Below are 18569 nucleotides of genomic sequence, written 5' to 3'. Positions count from 1 at the left end.
GGGGGTGTTTGAAGGATCTACATTTACAAGTGCAATTAAATTGAGCAATGTGTGGGGTAGTAAATCAGAGTTTACCAATTCATCTTTGAGATTTCTGCCCCGTGATAATACGCCCAAGGGAGGGTCTGAAAACACAAATTGGTTAAAAACTTAGAGTACTTATTGTCAGGCTGATGGCAAAGCTAGCCAAAGAGCATTTTTCTAGTTGAAGTGTTTAACTATAAATCAGTTGACAAAACACAAACATATTAACCAGGGCCAGTTCATCCAGTTTGGGAAACCGGGCCCAGAAATCCAGTTTCCTCCTCTTCATCCTCCTCCTTTTTTGATGTGACAGTCATCTCCCCCTCCTCCTCTTTCACTCCAAAAGCTGCATCATCCTCTTTCTCCTCTTCTTTTACTGTAACATCCTCCTCCTCTTTCACTCTGAACACGTCTTCCTCTTTTTTTCACTGAAACGTCTTTCTCTTCTTCTTTCATTGTAACAGCCTCACCCTCTACTTCTTGTTTTACTGTAACATCCTACTCTTCCTCCTCCTCTTTGACAAGAGCTTCTTTCTCCATCCAGCAGACCTCGTCTTCTTTAACAAGAGGAGAGTAGCTTAGTGACCTCATGGTTGGAGATGTTAGCTAGCTAGGCTAATGCTCACTTAATTAGCCCGCTAGCTGAATAATAAAAACAATACCGTAAATATGAAATTAAATCGGATAACTAACTAGACGACAGAAGTGATTTTAAAATACAGTGGCTAATATACACTAAAGCGTCTAAAGAGCTTTATAGGTTCGGCTATTTCGGCTAGCAAGCTACCGAGGTAGATTAGAAGTCTCACACCGCCATCTGCTGACTGGAGTTGGTAACGCAGTTGAGTAAAATTAAATTACATTTTCAGACAAAAAGTTAAAGGGTAGGAATCAGGGACGTAGCTAGTCCTAAAATATTAATTACCCCCCACCTAAATAAATCAATATAAGTCAATATATTTTTTCTGTGATTTCTTATTTTCGTCAACCGTTCCATCGCATCTTAAACTTCAACATCGGGCCGGCACTAGGACCAGGGGAGGCTGCTAATGCGCTTGTGACTGTTAGACTTTCTTCAGCAAAGATGGCGGACAGAAATACTCGGAGAGAGGGGTACCCCTACACAGACCTGAACTGGATCAAAGATGTCGGAGAGAAATACTAGGATGGAAGCAAATGTAAGGGATTATAACGTCATAACGATTCATGCAAAAACATGTACAGTTGACAGGAATGTTAGTTAATGTAGACACAAACGATTATGCATTTTTTAAACGTAAAGTTCAATTACGAAAATCGAGATTTAGCAAACTAGCTGACTAGCTAACATTAGCCAGCTAGCTGGCTAGCTTTATGGGTGTTGTGACATGAGTATGAAATTGTCATTCTGGTTGTTTTAGGGACTCCTGAAATGACCAGCAAACCTGGCTGTCGTTTTGTGAACCAGGGGAAGTATAGAATCTAGCTAGCTGAAGAATTTACTGCAAATTGAATGTACAATTTTGTGAGCTTGCCTTGCTGATATTTGCCATGCAGATAGATGAAATAACGTAGCCAGCTATGTTCTTGCTTATTGTGCAGTGGATGATTATAATACCTGTATGCCTATGGATGTGTAGCTAGCTATCTAGCCGATCTGTGTAATGGACCTGAACGTTTGGTATACATATTAGTTCAGAACCTAGCTATGAACCTCAGCTATCATAGCCAGTTGTATCAACTTCAAAACAGCCTGGATGACATTAATGAAGCTTATGGATTGAGTAGAATATAATATCATTTTGTACCAAGGATGCAAGTCGTATATACAGTGGGGCAAAAAAGTATTTAGTCAGCCACCAATTGTGCAAGTTCTCCTACTTAAAAAGATAGAGGCCTGTAATTTTCATTGTATGTGAAACGTGAAACGCTTTATTGAAAAGCTCATTATCCAAATGTTATAAATACAAGTTCAAACTGTACTTCAATGCACATCTGTTGTGAATTATATAAACAGAGGAGGTGGAAGGAGAGGTGTAAAAGACAGAAAGGGAAAGAGGTAAGAACATAGGAGCAGGGAAGGCAGCACATGATTAATGAATCACAGTGCTACCTAAATATTGTCTCAGTTCATCACAATTACATAATAGTGTCTTTCATCAGCCCAACGGTTATCTTAAAAGCAGGTGAGGTGGCGATGATGGGACTGGGGGTTGGCATCCTCTCACATCAAAACATATCTGCAGATGAGATAGAGCATGTTTAAGCCTTGTGTTTTTATTTTTTATTCTAACATTGTTAGTCATCAATCAGGAGGTGAAATGCAAAACTGACCTTGGATCATTAACTCTGGGACTACTGCATCTCTATCTGTATTTCAATGTAGAGCATCTCTTTAATAATACTTCCTGTATAATATAAACTGACCTTGGATCATTTACTCTGGGACTACTGCATCTCTATCTGTATTTCAACGTAAAGCATCTCTTTAATAATACATCCTGTTGACCTGACCAAGTGACCTCTGATCATGATGTGCCCTCTATTGTAGCCAGTTCAGATGCAGGAGGGGTTCACCGACACAGCTGATATAACCTAGAGGATTTATGGAGAAGGGGAGAGAGGGATGAAGTGAAGGAGAGAGACTGTTATTGAGAAAAAGAGGTTGTTAAAGTGACAGTGTTCAACAGGAATCTGTGTGGCCTCACCTGGTGTCCACACCACACTAAGTGGCTGCAGAGGACTTTATGCTGAAAAACATGAACGGACGCACAAGGACAAACAATATAGTGTAGTTATAGAAATAATGAACTGTCTTACTATTCTCCATGGTTGGCCCTCTTGCCTATTCGTTGAAGGTGGAAGGAGCCGTAGTTATACATCTGAACCTGCTTACTGCACAACACAATCCATCAATCAGATTGATACATGAGTGTGTAGGTGTGGGTTATAGGGTTTCTAATTGTTCTACATTTTTTCAATGTGGGTGATTTAAAATAGCCTGTTTTGTTTTTTGCACAGACATCACACCCTTACCTAAACAGCACCCTCACCTGAGAAGTAGAAATCAAAGGGAGAGAAACTGTGAATTGAATAACTTCAGTTGACATACCTAAGTAAATGGAAGAATACTCTTATTGCAATGCGAATGGCTTTTAAAAGAGCCTTTGGTTGTGCATAGTGTAGTCTATGGTGTTGCCAGGAAACAGCACCCTCTTTCAAGAAGTAGGAGGTGAAGATCTCCTGCACACAGATTGCCTCTCTTGCTGGGTTGTTGGACCCCGTCCTTTAAACATCCTGCAGAGCAGCAGACTTCTCCTCTGGGACACGGCGGCGAGCAGCAGATCCCATCCTGGTTCTCGTGTCCATCCTCATGAAGGTACGCAGGACACAGGTAGCCTTCACACACCTGAATTCCTCCAGCAGGCAGCCCCAGATGACCCTGGTCACCCAACCTTGCAGTGCCCTACACGGTAACTTTTAGGAAATAGTTTTGAGGAATCTCCAGTTACAAGGTATCTGTTGGAATATGGAAGACAATGTAATTATTAGACTGTTACATCTCCAGGTCATTGTGGATTACTAAAGTGTAATATCCCTGATAACAAATCATGATAACGTTGGATTGATAGATGCATGGGCACACATATGTGCATGTGTAGCATGTGACAAAACAGCAGCATATCAAGGATAGCATCACAAATGAATACATAAACCTCTTCATATGTAGACTGGTTTTCATAGCGCTCTTTATCTGAGGACAGAAAACCTCACAAGAAACAGACTTCATTATAGTCAAATTACACCACACTGAATATTATGTTACTGTTATCTCCTGGACTGGAACAACACAAAAGTACCTGTCCTATCCAGAATAGCCTCCTCTCTCTCTGACAGTTGGGTCTGCTATCCTTGCACCCTCCTCCATGGCTGTTAGCTAGCTACCTACAAATGCATTTGGAGTTTGTTTTTTACAGTGATAAATACAACAGCAACGTTTGTCACCAGAGCGTTTTAGAGGATATTACTATTGAACTATGTACCCATTTACTAACCAGACCTTCATACAAACTTGCTCTGCAGAATTCTTGACGGAGTCACAGCGGGCGGCCTAAGCAGCATCTAGTACATCTGCTGACTGGACGCAGTTGAGTAAAATGTATATTTTATTTTCAGACAACAAGGTAAAGTGTAGGAAGCATGAGTTTTTACTCACCAGTGTAACAACACAGTCTGGTTAAAGACTTATTAACTTAGTCGTAGCCACGAAACAGCTGTGTTTCTGTTTTAAATTTACAAAATTAAAATGAAATATTAAATGTTTTCTTTACTCAATTATGACAATTGAGTACTTTTTACACCACTGTATTTTTATAACGATCCCTTGCGTCATCCAGCCATTCCTCTGAGTAACCCCGCTGTCTGAAACACTTATCCAGACATTCCTCTGAGTAACCCCGCTGTCTGAAACACTCATCCAGCCATTCCTCTGGGTAACCCCGCTGTCTGAAATGCTCATCCAGACAGTCGGCTTGTTTGTCATAGTCACACTGTGTACTACAAATCCTGTGTATGCAACTGTATTGGCTGATGGGGAGGCTCTTTTTTAGGGGTGCAGGGTGGAAGCTGTCTCCGCGTAACAGGGAATTCCTCTCCGTCGGCTTCCTGTATAGGTCTGTGCTAAAGCCACTCCCTCTTAATCAAAATGTCCAGATAACTTGTTTCATGCTCATCAAAGGTGAGGGTGAATTTCAGATGTTCACTGCTTGTATTGATGAAGGAGTGGAATCAATGAAATTCCTCTGCTGTCCCCTGGAATAGAAGGAACACGTCATCAATGAAGCCTTTTTCAGAGCCTGATGGGCTAGAATGGTTTGTTAGGGCTGTCGATCACATTCTTCTCTAAAAACCCCACATACAGATTGGCATAATTAGATGCTATTATTAAACTACAATGACCATAATGACCTGCGTGTCTACTTGTCTTGTCTGTGTTTCTTTTACACATCATATGTAAAAGAGACCGAAGAATGTGTAACAGTATAGCTTCCTCCATCTCCTCTTCCCTACCTGGGCTCGAATCAGGGACCCTCTGCACACATCAACAACTGACACCTACGAACCATCGTTACCCATCGCTATTAGCACGCACCCCGCTAACTAGATAGCCACTTCACATCGGTTACAAATGCACAATGATCAATGATATCTGGGATCCCTAGGACATCTCTACCCTAAACCCTAACCTCTACCTCAACCATTTTAAATATCAACTTATGGGCTAGGGATGTCCCAAAGATGTATTTCTACCTGAAAATACATGATGTAAATCAAATCTAATTTTATTTGTCACATACACATGGTTAGCAGATGTTCATGTGAGTGTAGCGAAATGCCTGTGCTTCTAGTTCCGACAATGCAGTAATAACCAACGAGTAATCTAACAATTCCAAAACTACTACCTTATACACACAAGTGTAAAGGGATAAAGAATATGTACATAAAGATATATGAATGAGTGATGGTACAGAGCGGCATAGGCAAGATGCAGTAGATGGTATCGAGTACAGTATATACATATGAGATGAGTATGTAAACAAAGTGGCATAGTTTAAAGTGGCTAGTGATACATGTATTACATAAAGATGCAGTAGATGATAGAGTACAGTATATACGTATACATATGAGATTAATAATGTAGGGTATGTAAACATTATATTAAGTAGCATTGTTTAAAGTGGCTAGTGATATATTTTACATCAATTCCCATCAATTCCCATTATTAAAGTGGCTGGAGTTGAGTCAGTGTGTTGGCAGCAGCCACTCAATGTTAGTGGTGGCTGTTTAACAGTCTGATGGCCTTGAGATAGAAGCTGTTTTTCAGTCTCTCGGCCCCAGCTTTGATGCACCTGTACTGACCTCGCCTTCTGGATGATAGTGGGGTGAACAGGCAGTGGCTCGGGTGGTTGTTGTCCTTGATGATCTTTATGGCCTTCCTGTGACATTGGGTGGTGTAGGTGTCCTGGAGGGCAGGTAGTTTGCCCCCGGTGATGCGTTTGGCAGACCTCACTACCCTCTAGAGAGCCTTACGGTTGTGGGCGGAGCAGTTGCCGTACCAGGCGGTGATACAGCCCGACAGGATGCTCTCGATTGTGCATCTGTAGAAGTTTGTGGGTGCTTTTGGTGACAAGCCAAATTTCTTCAGCCTCCTGAGGTTGAAGAGGCGCTGCTGCGCCTTCTTCACGATGCTGTCTGTGTGGGTGGACCAATTCAGTTTGTCTGTGATGTGTACGCCGAGGAACTTAAAACTTACTACCCTCTCCACTACTGTTCCATCAATGTCGATAGGGGGGTGTTCCCTCTGCTTGATGATGAGTTTGGAGGGTACTATGGTGTTAAATGCTGAGCTGTAGTCGATGAACAGCATTCTCACATAGTTATTCCTCTTGTCCAGATGGGTTAGGGCAGTGTGCAGTGTGGTTGAGATTGCATCGTCTGTGGACCTATTTAGGCGGTAAGCAAATTGGAGTGGGTCTAGGGTGTCAGGTAAGGTGGAGGTGATATGGTCCTTGACTAGTCTCTCAAAGCACTTCATGATGACGGAAGTGAGTGCTACGGGGGGGGGTAGTCGTTTAGCTCAGTTACCTTAGGTTTCTTGGGAACAGGAACAATGGTGGCCCTCTTGAAGCATGTGGGAACAGCAGACTGGGATAGGGATCGATTGAATATGTCCGTAAACACACCAGCCAGCTGGTCTGCGCATGCTCTGAGGGCGCGGCTGGGGATGCCGTCTGGGCCTGCAGCCTTGCGAGGGTTAACACGTTTAAATGTTTTACTCACCTCGGCTGCAGTGAAGGAGAGTCCGCATGTTTTGGTTGTGGGCTGTGTCAGTGGCACTGTATTGTCCTCAAAGCGGGCAAAAAAGTTATTTAGTCTGCCTGGGAGCAAGACATCCTGGTCCGTGATTGGGCTGGTTTTCTTTTTGTAATCCGTGATTGACTGTAGACCCTGCCACACACCTCTTGTGTCTGAGCCGTTGAATTGCGATTCTACTTTGTCTCTATATTGACGCTTAGCTTGTTTGATTGCCTTGCGGAGGGAATAGCTACACTGTTTTTATTCGGTCATGTTTCCGGTCACCTTGCCCTGATTAAAAGCAGTGGTTCGCGCTTTCAGTTTCACGCGAATGCTGCCATCAATCCACGGTTTCTGGTTTGGGAATGTTTTAATCGTTGCTATGGGAACGACATCTTCAACGCACGTTCTAATGAACTCGCTCACCGAATCAGCGTATTCGTCAATGTTGTTGTTTAAAGCAATATGAAACATATCCCAGTCCACGTGATGGAAGCAGTCTTGGAGTGTGGAATCAGATTGGTCGGACCAGCGTTTAACAGACCTCAGCGCGGGAGCTTCTTGTTTTAGCTTCTGTCTGTAGGCAGGGAGCAACAAAATGGAGTCGTGGTCAGCTTTTCCGAAAGGAGAGCGGGGGAGGGCCTTATATGCGTTGCGGAAGTTAGAATAGCAATGATCCAAGGTTTTGCCAGCCCTGGTTGCGCAATCGATATGCTGATACAATTTAGGGAGTCTTGTTTTCAGATTAGCCTTGTTAAAATCCCCAGCTACAATGAATGCAGCCTCAGGATATGTGGATTCCAGTTTGCAAAGAGTCAAATAAAGTTTGTTCAGAGCCATCGATGTGTCTGCTTGGGGGGGAATATATACGGCTGTGATTATAATCGAAGAGAATTCCCTTGGTAGATAATGCGGTCGACATTTGATTGAGGAATTCTAAATCGGGTGAACAGAAGGACTTGAGTTCCTGTATGTTGTTTTGACCACACCACGTCCCGTTAACAATAAAGCATACGCCCCCGCCCCTCTTCTTACCAGAAGGATGTTTGTTTCTGTCGGCGCGATGCACTGAGAAACCAGCTGGCTGTACCGACTCCGATAGCGTCTCTCCAGTGAGCCATGTTTCCGTGAAGCAAAGAATGTTACAGTCTCTGATGTCCCTCTGGAATGCTACCCTTGCTCGGATTTCATCAACCTTGTTGTCAAGAGACTGGACATTGGCGAGAAGTATGCTAGGGAGTGGTGCGCGATGTGCCCGTCTCCGGAGTCTGACCAGAAGACTGCTTCGTTTCCCTCTTTTACGAAGTCGTTTTTTTGGGTCGCCGGCTGGGATCTATTCCGTTGTCCTGGGTGAAAGGCAGAACACAGGATCCGCTTTGCGAAAGTCATATTCTTGGTCGTACTGATGGTGAGTTGACGCTGCTCTTATATTCAGTAGTTCTTCTCGACTGTATGTAATGAAACCTAAGATGACCTGGGGTACCGATGTAAGAAATAACACGTAAAAAAACAAATCTGCATAGTTTCCTAGGAATGCGAAGCGAGGCAGCCATCTCTGTCGGCGCCGGAAGTAATAAGTGATTGATAGTTGGTATTCAGCAGTCATAATCCTTATTTACTTAATTTAACTACTAAAATAGTGATTTTGTCAGACAGCATAGACAGCAGCTCTACACTTTATTGACTGACTGATCCTTCCATCCCTCAGCCTTCCTCTCCTCTGAAGACCCAGTGAGGGTGGAGCTCAGTCAGAGAGCTGTTGAGGGACTGGCTAGGAAGAACACTTCTACAGCCAGAGAGGTGAGAGGTCACACATGGTTTAGATGGTAAATATTTATGTCCCCTTAGCGGTTCATCACGTCAGCAAAAGGGAATATGTTCCATCTATGTTTATTTACATGAGTACAAATTGTCCACGGAAATTGGTGTAATTTCCCACCCCTTTTGGCTGTATGAAAGTACATTTCCTCTCAGGCACACATTTGTTCTTTGCTATTGTGAAGGTCATTTGTGTAAAATGTACTTTTCCCCACTACTCTTTACATTGCTTATGCATATTCAGTGGCCTGACTTCATCCAGACTAAAGTCACATTTAGGTTCCAGGTGTAACTGAGGCCATAGATGCTCCATATCCATTACTTTGTGTTTTATATAATATGACTAAATGTGTTTCTGTGTTGCAGGGGCAGTCAAGAAATGGAACACCAAAGCCACAGAACATGACATAAGCAGAGCTGTGGGAGACCACCTCAATGCCCTGGTAGAGCCGGGGGTGGTGTTTACCACTCCTTCAGCAGGCTGGAAAAGTGGGATTGATCTGGTTGATCCATTTGTTTGTTTCAGTTTTCAATAGTTGAATCCTTTGACGGATTGTTGATTTCAACTTTTTTCCCAATTTTCAACAAATGCACTGGGTTGGTTGAAAAGTGGTACTAAACGGACATACCATGCACTATATTGACATAGTACGAAAAACAGTATCTTCCACTAAGATATGCGTTGCTTCTGCACATATTTGTAAATTGGTTTAGCAAGATTCTGTTGATTGGTCAGTCATTGGGTTAATTTGTTTTGCATGTTTATCAGAACAAGCTTTATTTATACAGCACATTTCAGACATGGATGCAACACAATGGCTTCACAGGAAAAAAAACAAATACAAATGAAAATAAACAATTATTTACCAATTAAACATAAGTGGATAAAAAAACAGAAGATTAACAACTGAAAGACTAATGAGCATTCTATGGAAATACCATTGAATTGGATGTTCCATCCAACCCAAAATAGAAGCTTGTTTAACTACATTGTTTGTGTTTCTCAGCAAGAAAACCAAAAATGTCCCTTACATAGAAGAGGGATCTAACAAAGAGTCATTGACAACAACCAAAACTAAACAGGTTTTAGGAGGGGTTCTGAATGACACTATGGGGGTGTTCACTGAAAGTTGACTAGTAACAACAACTGGGACCTAAAAGACACCCACCATGAGACCCACTAAATCTGACCAAGAAGAGGCAAACAAAAGAAAAACCCACAACAAACTTAAAGACAGGAAGCAAACCAAAAATGTGGAGCAACTAAAGGTGTTTACTCTCCACATCTATCAAAACAACTGGAGCACTGGGCCAGACACTCTTAAATAGAACCTGGACCAGCTCAGGTGAAACACCTTCCCACTAACGAGATGGACAAACCAGCACAGGTGTAACACATACTGACTAACGAGGTGACACCAATCAGTGCGTCCTACGTGCTGACGAGCAAAACGTGCTAAAATACAACCTCAAAACAAATGAAAAAACCAAAGCCTGTAGCACCTTCCCCCTTAGGACAACAAATACATCCTATATTTTTGTTGGACAAGTTTGCTCACCACCAACACCAACAAAACAACTTCTATTTGACATTATAATCAACTATAAACATGGTTTCCACTGGCTGTCAACAATTAAAAACAAGAAGAAAAAAAATTCCCCCACTAGCTTCCAGAACTCTCGTTCCCTTGGAACGAGCCCAAACAAAAGGCATCTCCAATAGGAAAAAATGCAGTCAAAATAAAATGTGATCCATGGTAACGCAATGGCTAAACACAAATCTTTTTGACTGCCCACCCTTGAGACAATCAACAACCAAGTTGTCCTTACCACGGCGATGTCTGATTTCAAAAGGAAACTCCTGCAAAATCCGTAGTAACTTTCCACCTCACTGCAGAGCTTCTCTCTCTTTTCAGGGTTCACTAGATAGGCATGTTGTTGGATCGGGGCTCAGTCCCCAATGTCATGCTCGAGTACATTTGGATTGGCACATTGAGAATGAACCTTGAAATTCTAAAAGCAGGGCAACAATGTCAATATAATTGTACCCAAAATGTCAGTTGGTTGCATAAAAAATAATAATTACTAAATGTTACATGAATTGTAAATATGAAATATCAAAAACAAATATACACCCCTTTGTTAATATGTGTTGGCAATAATTAACTTAACATGGAATAATAAAACATGTATCTTTTGTCAGGAATGTTTGAAATATGAGGTGATTTGAGACATGCTTCTTCAGTAGTGGAATAAAGACAATTAGCATTTGAATGTTGTCAAGAAATACTGGAGTGATGAAAGATTGTTAATAAAATTGATTATAGAGCAATTTACGATACTGCGTCCATGTGTATTTATTTATTTATTTTAACCTTAATTTAACTGTAACCGAAAGGTTGCTGGGTTGAATCCCGAGCTGACAAGGTACAAATCTGTTGCTCTGCACCTAAACAAGGCAGTTAACCCATTGTTCCTTGGTAGATCATCATTGTTAATAAGTCAGTTAACCCACTGTTCCCTGGTAGGCCGTCATTGTAAATAAGTCAGTTAAGAACAACTTCTGGCTTACAATGACGGCCCAACGCTCTAACCACTAGGCTACCTGCAAGTAAGTTGAAATTAAGTTATTTTCAAGTCACTGAAAAAAACTACCTGAAAATACATATTTTCAACCGAACACATATTGGACATCAGGCATAGTCTTCTTTTCAACATCTTTTCAATTACATTTTGCTAGGTGGGATAGTGCAATGTCAAAACACAGTGTTAATGTGTCTAAATCAATAACCAATATGCAGAAACAGTTTGGGATGAATTGAAAACCTAAACATAAAATGTACTATCTACATCTATCAAACATCTGCCACAATAATCATATTCCTTGTATTTTTTTAAACAAGCTCCTTATAAACTGCACAAGCACCAGAAACACTGTTGTTTTGACAAGTAGCAATACATCACTGCTATCGATTAGGTTGTTCGTGTTCTTGAAACTAACACAACTAAAAAACACATGGAAATGGGAGATATCTTTTACCTCACTGGTTAGAGGATAACCTGCAGAAGACAGTCAGCTACATTTTGGAGAGATGCATTTAAATGTAGGGGTCGCTAAACAAAGGAATGCAACACTTATTTGTCATCACTCATCGATATCATGTTGAAATCAATTGTGCCGAGAGAAGGGAGATGAGGTTGCACGTCCTGTTAAAACTAACAGCTCAAAAACCACACGGAATCTGGGAATAATGTAAACATCACTGGTTAGAGGACAACAACATGGTAAACAGCTCGCTACATTTTGAAGTGTTACATTTTCATTCCAGTAGGTCACCAATGTGTTAAGTGTAACACAACTCAACACAATCAACTTTCAATTCAGAGCCTGGATTTTTCCCCTGGGGCTAATATCCATTTCATGTTGAAATCAATTGATAAAGGGGCAAACATTTAGGCTTCTACATTGTGACATTATTCAAATACTCCTACTACAACATTAAAACATTCTACATTGTGACAGTAATTCATTGATATCATGAAACAACTCCTTCATGTATGTACTTCCTGATATTTGACCAGAGATCTTTTATCAGATCATCTCTGGTCACAGCTATGAGATAATTCTCCTGTGTGTTCTCTGGTGTTGTACCAGGCTGTTTGACTGAATAAAACTCTTCCCGCATCAATTAGAGCTATACGATTTCTATTCTGTGTGTCTTCTCTGGTGTATAGTCAGCTGCCCAGATGTAGCAAAACTCTTCACACATTGATTACAGCTATAAGATTTCTCTCCTGTGTGTGTTCTCTAGTGTACTGTCAGATCACCAGATTGAACAAAACTCTTCCCACATTGAGTACAGCTGAAAGATTTCTCTCCTGTGTGTGTTCTCTGGTGTATCTTCAGATGGCTAGATTGAACAAAACTCTTCCCACATTGATCAGAGCTATAGGGTTTCTCTCCTGTGTGTGATATCAGGTTGCTTAGCTGAGTAAAACTCTTCCCACATTGAGTACAGCTGAAAGATTTATCTCCTGTGTGTATTCTCTGGTGTTGAGTCAGATTGCTAGACCTAGTAAAAATCTTCCCACATTCATCACAGCTATAAGGTTTCCCTCCTGTGTGTGTGTTCTCTGGTGTGATATCAGGCTGCTTAGCTGAGTTAAACTCTTCCCACATTGAATGACTTGCAGACTTGTTTACGTGTTGCCTGTGTGTTTTGTGCATTTTGTTGCCAACCTTACTTTGCTAACTGACAACTTTACGGTTTTTACTTTTTAATTACCGTTTATATTTTTGTTTTTTCCCCTCACTCAACTTTTTCTCATTTAACTTTTTCACTCCGGACACTTTATCTGGACGTGGTTCGTCAGGACCTCCAACAGCCGAAGCTAAGTAGTAACATTAACATGATTTCTTCTAATTGCAGTCGCTGTACTCATAATATACAGGAGAATGATCGCCTTACCGCGAGGATAGCTGTGCTGCAAGCCCAGCTTCAGACGCAATCGTTAGGCAAGGGTAATTTCAGTGTAGGAAAGGATGAAACAGCGTCTGTGTCAAAAGTAAGTACAGATAGTAACGTTAGTATAAATCCCCTCGCACGGTCCCCACAGCCGGACAACTTTCTCATGGTTTCTGGAGGGAAATGCTGTAGGAATGCTTATCCGGTGTCGCTCATTCAGCCGACAGAAACGTTCAACCGGTTTTCCCCACTAAGCAGCGAGTCGGAGTCTGAGGCCGAGCCTTCTCTTGTCTCTACTCCTCCCGTTACGGGGTCTGAGATGCCGAAGCTTCCCACCATTAGCTCTGACAAATTGAAAACCCTAGTCATTGGCGACTCCATTACCCGCAGTATTAGACTTAAAACGAATCATCCAGCGATCATACACTGTTTGCCAGGGGGCAGGGCTACCGACGTTAAGGCTAATCTGAAGATGGTGCTGGCTAAAGCTAAAACTGACGAGTGTAGAGAGTATAGAGATATTGTTATCCACGTCGGCACCAACGATGTTAGGATGAATTAGTCAGAGGTCACCAAGCGCATCATAGCTTCAGCGTGTATATCAGCTAGAAATATGTGTCGGCATAGAGTAATTGTCTCTGGCCCCCTCCCAGTTAGGGGGAGTGATGAGCCCTACAGCAGAGTCTCACTCAATCGCTGGTTGAAAACTGTTTTCTGCACCTCCCAAAAGATAGAATTTGTAGATAATTGTCCCTCTTTCTGGGACTCACCCACAAACAGGACCAAGCCTGGCCTGCTGAGGAGTGACTGACTCCATCCTAGCTGGAGGGGTGCTCTCATCTTATCTACCAACATAGACAGGGCTCTAACTCCACAATGAAATAGGGTGCAGGCCAGGAAGCAGGCTGTTAGCCTGCAGCAGGCTGTTAGCCGGGCAGCATAGTGGAGTCTGCCACTAGCACAGTCAGTGTAGTCAGCTCAGCTATCCCCATTGAGACTGTGTCTGTGCCTCGACCTGGGTTGGGCAAAACTAAACATGGCGGTGTTCGCCTTAGCAATCTCACTAGGATAAAGACCTCCTCCATTCCTGTCATTATTGAAAGAGATCGTGATACCCCACATCTCAAAATAGGGCTACTCAATGTTAGATCCCTTACTTCAAAGGCAGTTATAGTCAATGAACTAATCACTGATCATAATCTTGATGTGATTGGCCTGACTGAAACATGGCTTAAGTCTGATGAATTTACTGTGTTAAATGAGGCCTCACCTCCTGCTTACACTAGTGACCATATCCCCCGTGAATCCCGCAAAGGCAGAGGTGTTGCTAACATTTACGATAGCAAATTTCAATTTACAATTAAAAAAAATTGTTTTACGTCTTTTGAGCTTCTAGTCATTAAATCCATGCAGCCTACTCAATCACTTTTTATAGCTACTGTTACAGGCCTCCTGGGCCATATACAGTGTTCCTCATTGAGTTCCCTGAATTCCTATCGGACCCTGTAGTCATAGCAGATAATATTCTAATTTTTGGTGACTTTAATATTCACATGGAAAAGTCCACAGACCCACTCCAAAAGGCTTTGGGAGCCATCATCGACTCAGTGGGTTTTGTCCAACATGTCTCTGGACCTACTCACTGTCACAGTCATACTCTGGACCTAGTTTTGTCCCATGGAATAAATGTTGTGGATCTTAATGTTTTTTTCTCATAATCCTGGACTATCGGACCACCATTTTATTATGTTTGCAATTGCAACAAATAATCTGCTCAGGCCCCAACCAAGGAGCATAAAACGTTGTGCTATAAATTCATAGACAACACAAAGATTCCTTGATGCCCTTCCAGACTCCCTCTGCCTACCCAAGGACGTCAGAGGACAAAAATCAGTTAACCACCTAACTGAGGAACTCAATTGAACCTTGCGCAATACCCTAGATGCAGTTGCACCCCTAAAAACGAAAAACATTTCTCATAAGAAACTAGCTCCCTGGTATACAGAAAATACCCGAGCTCTGAAGCAAGCTTTCAGAAAATTGGAACGGAAATGGCGCCAAACCAAACTGGAAGTCTTCCGACTAGCTTGGAAAGACAGTACCGTGCAGTATCGAAGAGCCCTTACTGCTGCTCGATCATCCTATTTTCCCAACTTAATTGAGGAAAATAAGAACAATCCAAAATTAATTTTTGATACTGTCGCAAAGCTAACTAAAAAGCAGCATTCCCCAAGTGAGGATGGCTTTCACTTCAGCAGTAATAAATTCATGAACTTCTTTGAGGAAGATTATTCATCATGATCATGATTATTAGAAAGCAAATTACGGACTCCTCTTTAAAGCGGCGTATTCCTTCAAAGCTCAGTTGTCCTGAGTCTGCACAACTCTACCAGGACCTAGGATCATGAGAGACACTCAAGTGTTTTAGTACTATATCTCTTGACACAATGATGAAAATAATCATGGCCTCTAAACCTTCAAGTTGCATACTGGACCCTATTCCAACTAAACTACTGAAAGAATTTGCCATCAACTTTGCAATCAACTTTGAATGAAACAACGCCGAATTGAGTGGTGTTGGACACCGTGTATATGGTTTGTCCAGTGCCAATGACTTCCCATTCATTTTTGTACATTTCAGGGGTGTGTTCCCTTACATAACATAGTCACTACCCTTTATATAAATGATTAATACCCTTTAGCCTTGGCCACCCTTATCTTTCTGCTTAGTTTCCATTCTCTGATTGGCTCAGACATTAGGGCATAGATTCTATTGGTGGCGTGACCATTGCAATGACACAAAAATAAACAGACATGCACACTCCTATTGCAGGTGCCTATAACTGATTAACTAATGCTCATGTCCAATGGCCTTCACAAGTCCAAGCCTATGGTGCTTACAAATGATTAACCAGTGTTCCTGTCCAAAGGCCTTCACAAGACCCAGAATGACCAGGTGTGTTGATCCAGCTTTGCACAATCACATATGGTTAACTATATTGATTATGCTACCTACTTCTAAGAAAACAGTACAATTCTAAACTGGACAATTCTAAAGGTACTGGAAAATGTCCAATAATCTCCAGGAATTTAAAATAGGAATGGGGTTGCCCTAATGCTGGGGGAACACTAGTAAGCTTAATTCAAATTATGCATGCCAGCCAACGGTAGTCAATGTTGGGCTCCCATGTGGATAGGATATAGTGCTTGAGGTGTCACTACAGACCCTGGTTAAATTCCAGGCTGTATCACAACCGGCCGTGATTGGGAGTTCCATAGGGTGTTGCACAATTGGCCCAGCGTTGTCCGGGTTTGGCCGGGGTAGGCCATTATTGTAAATAAGAATTTGTTCTTAACTGACTTGCCTGGTTAAATAAAGGTTCAATTTAAAACAAATTAAAATAGTGATTTATGGTAAAAAAAAAAAATTACAAAACTGTCAATGCACCAACTTTGAGAAGGTTTTAAAACAAACATTTCAAACCAATTCATTAACTTAAAGAAATAATGAATGTTTCTGAATCTAGGTATTAATGTAAATGGTATGAAGAAAAATGGCTGAATATTATACAATGACTTAAACAGTTTGATCCCCACAGGAAATCTACACTGGCAATTCTAGAATATACTATATATCCTAGAACCCTGGTTAAACTATCATTATGACAACATGGATGAATTCTAGAATATACTATATAGCATAGAAACCTGGTTAAACTATCATTATAACATCATGGATGGCCAGTCCTTGTATTCATAGTGTAGTGAATTCTGGGGGTAACCCTGAGCTTAACTCAAACCTGGGTCCAGTGACTGTCAAGCCAACACCTTATAACTGTTACGCCAAGATGTCTGAACTTCTTGACGAGGTCGCTAGGTGTTGGATTACGGTTTCTGCAATAGCTTTCTCTATGAATTTGAGTGGTTACATTTCTCCAGCCCCCTTCCCTCAGCTGTTTACCAAACCAAGACTCAGGGCAGGCATTTTGTTGCTATGTAAAACCTAGGTAGTCCCTTTAAAAAAGCCCCATCAACCAATCAACTAATCTGCAGTTTAAACAATAACAAAGTGTTTTGGTAATAAGATGATGATGGGGATGGAGAAATGTAACTACTCTCAAATTCATAAACAGACCTATGGATGCAAGGACTGACCATTCATGCTATCAACATTATAGTTTTAACCATGTTGAGGCTATACAGTGTTGATTTACATTGTTTCTAAACATTAGAGTAAACAAGCTTATTTGGGGATCTGATGGGGTACAACAGTTGAACTAAGCTCATGAGGCATGTGTTATATTCCTCAAGAATAAATGGCTATAAATAAATCATTTGGAAGTCCAAATATGGAATGTAGCTATTGCATATTTACCCTTTAACACCAAACAGCTGTTCAACTGCAGAGTTTGTGCCTCTGTTTTAATGACAGTTCTTACTAGTGTTAATCGAGTCCCGGTTCCCAAAAACCATCTTATGGCAAAGGTCATCATTGGAACCATCGGACGGACGCCTTAAGATGCATTTGAGAAACCGGGCCCAGATATTCAGTTTCCTCCTCTTCTTCCGTTTTGGATGTGGCAGTCATCTCCCCCTCCTCTTTCACTCCAAAAACTGCATTCTCCTCTGCCTCCTCTATCACTCTTAACGTGCCTATCTCTTATTTCACTGAAACGTCTTTCTCTTCTTCTTTCACTGTAACAGCCTCACACTCTACTTGTTTTTGTATTGTAACATCCTTCTCTTCCTCCTCCTCTTTGACGAGACCCTCTTTTTTCGTCCAGCAGACCTCATCTTCTTTAACAGGAGGAGAGTAGCTTAGTGAACTCATCTTCGGGAATGTTAACTAGCTAGGCTAATGCTAACTTAACCAGCCCGCTAGCTGAATAATATCAATAACACCGTAAATATGAAATTAAAACGGATAACTAACTAGACGACAGCAGTGGGTTTAAAACACAGTGGCTAATATACACTAAAGAGTCTAAAGAGCTTTATTGGTTCAGATTTTTAGGCTAGCAAGCTACCGAGGTGGCTGACTACATGTTCCTGCTGTTGAAAGAAGGGTTCCGTCCACTCGAATATACGTCACACTAGCAGCATTGCCTTAAAGTCGCACACCAGACCTAGTCTGTTCATTATATACATTTATATGATGTATTGTTACACCACGTAGAAGCAGTATGGACCTAGTCTGTTCATTATATACATCTACATGATGTAATGTTACACCACGTAGGAGCAGTATAGACCCAGTCTGTTCATTATATACATCTACATGATGTAATGTTACAACACGTAGGAGCAGTATAGACCTAGTCTGTTCATTATATACATCTACATGATGTAATGTTACACCACGTAGGAGCAGTATAGACCTAGTCTGTTCATTATATACATCTACATGATGTAATGTTACACCACGTA

General features: G+C 41.5%; 2 long non-coding RNA genes across 2 annotated transcripts; one reads left to right on the top strand and one right to left on the bottom strand.

The window, feature by feature from the left end:
- The first annotated feature begins 1053 nt into the window (after positions 1-1053).
- Positions 1054-1983, top strand: LOC149978843 (uncharacterized). The gene is made up of 2 exons (XR_016485850.1): positions 1054-1202; positions 1425-1983. It is a non-coding gene; the product is annotated as an uncharacterized LOC149978843 (long non-coding RNA).
- LOC149978842 (uncharacterized) lies at positions 1907-18225 on the bottom strand. The gene is made up of 3 exons (XR_016485849.1): positions 17518-18225; positions 2513-4815; positions 1907-2243 (listed from the first exon to the last, which is right to left on the bottom strand). It is a non-coding gene; the product is annotated as an uncharacterized LOC149978842 (long non-coding RNA).
- Between the last annotated feature and the right edge of the window lie 344 nt (positions 18226-18569).

This window comes from Oncorhynchus mykiss, chromosome 13, assembly GCF_057628025.1.
Source record: "Oncorhynchus mykiss isolate SJ-2025 chromosome 13, ASM5762802v1, whole genome shotgun sequence".
In the NCBI taxonomy this organism is placed as follows: domain Eukaryota; kingdom Metazoa; phylum Chordata; class Actinopteri; order Salmoniformes; family Salmonidae; genus Oncorhynchus; species Oncorhynchus mykiss.
Note: the sequence above shows the minus strand (reverse complement) of the source record. Positions and strands in the feature narration are given on the sequence as shown.